The sequence below is a fragment of the Octopus bimaculoides genome, chromosome 7 (assembly GCF_001194135.2).
Source record: "Octopus bimaculoides isolate UCB-OBI-ISO-001 chromosome 7, ASM119413v2, whole genome shotgun sequence".
In the NCBI taxonomy this organism is placed as follows: domain Eukaryota; kingdom Metazoa; phylum Mollusca; class Cephalopoda; order Octopoda; family Octopodidae; genus Octopus; species Octopus bimaculoides.
Window position 1 is genome coordinate 65,422,317 of NC_068987.1, and position 1,729 is coordinate 65,424,045.

Genomic DNA, 1,729 nt, shown 5'->3' on the forward strand with positions numbered 1-1,729 from the left:
CACACACACACACACACACACACACACACACACTCTCTCACACATACACGCGCGCACACTCATACACTTCTGTTTATTTTGTCAAATTTAAGATAAACAATTTAAAATTACATTGACTCGATTTTAAATATCTGAAACATAAGTAGTACGTGTAATAGAATGCAGTCTGTTTAACCAATTGTTGTCTTATTGAAAAAGGAAATATGCTAACAGAATTATGAACGAAATGCGTTATACTATTTAGTTATGTCTCAAAGCTGTAATTTCAATTCTGCCAAGGTCAGCTTGCGGCTTTACTTTTCTTCCTTTGGGAGTTGTTAGAATAGAATATCACTCAAATACCAAATGGATATATTCGATTACACAGCGTGTCCCTGGTGGCTAGCTTTTATAGGAGAGATAATTACTTCAAGACTAAGTTAAGTTGAATGATGAGATTGAAAATTTGGAAGTTACACCAAAGAGTTAAAAGGTGAATGGAGCACGCACATTTTATATTTTTTTGTTTCTACACATTATAAAGTTCTTAGTTTTGAGTCGTTGGTAGCCATGTATAATGGTATTTCACCCTTTCTTTGAATCGTCAGCTGCATTGCGTAAGTTGAGACAAATAATTACTTGTCACAACTTGTGCCTAGTTTATAAAGTAAACTAAAATCCATTTTACGAAGTCAGACATTGCTTCTGGAGAGAAAATAGTTTATAATCAATTATTCAAAAGCGTTTCACATGTAAGCATCGGTGGTTCAGTGGTAGAATGCTCGCCTGCCACGCGGGCGGCCCGGGTTCGATTCCCGGCCGATGCACATAGTATTTTTTATTGCTTATTTCTACATTGTCTTTTAACGAATATTTATGGATGGTGAGTTTGCTTGATTTTAGCTCAGAACAATAACACAAGAGCCTGATCTAAAGCTAAACGCCAGCACTGCATGTCTATTATTTTTCCTAATCACTACATTCATGCGGAGTGGATTGGAAATCAAAACATAGTGAGGTGTCGGGGGATCGTATATAAATTTCTTTCAGGCGCAGGCATAGCTGTGTGGTTAAGAAGTTCACTTTGTAACCACGTGGCTTTGGGTGGAGTTCCACCACGTGGAACCTTCGGTTAATGTCTTCTACTATAGCTCCAGGACGCTCAGTGTTTTCCGAGTGATTTGGTAGATGCAAACTGTAGAAGCATTTCAGAGAGGAAAGAAGAGAAAGACAACGCATTATCAACGATAAGATCAATATCAACAATAATAACAAGTTCCCGTCTACTTCTCAAGTTCTATCTGAATAGGAAAATGAAGGTGGAAAAAGAAGTGCTGCTTCCAAGCAAATTTGTTGGAAGATGAACGAGAGTTGTGAGCGTGATCCGAGTGAATGGGCTTGTTACAAGCATATGGCTGGAAATTGGAAAAGGATGACTGCGAGAAGGCACTTGCCTTAGTGGCTTAGGTGAACGTGGTTTTTGTGGCGTTTTCGCGAATAGCCTTCGAGAGTTAACCCATTTTTGAAAAGTTTTCTTTATTGAATCATTTTTTTCTTTTGTTTACTACTTTTTTTTTCGTGTAATACCACTCTATATTGTCATGTACCGTCCTCTTTTTGTCAACCCTTCTTGTTAATTAACAGTGTTACTATTTTTATCATCATGATCATGATCATCATCAACAGGATCACCACCACCACCACCACCACCACCACCACCACCACCATCATCATCATCATCGTTAAGCTG

The 1,729-nt window shown here is 38.1% G+C and overlaps 1 protein-coding gene and 1 non-coding gene across 2 annotated transcripts in view; both read left to right on the plus strand.

The window, feature by feature from the left end:
* The window catches only part of LOC106872832 (uncharacterized), a 98,728-nt gene that overhangs the window by 85,327 nt on the left and 11,672 nt on the right, over nucleotides 1-1,729 (plus strand). The window lies entirely within an intron of this gene.
* On the plus strand, nucleotides 736-806 carry Trnag-gcc (transfer RNA glycine (anticodon GCC)). Its single transcript has one exon. It is a non-coding gene; the product is annotated as a tRNA-Gly (tRNA).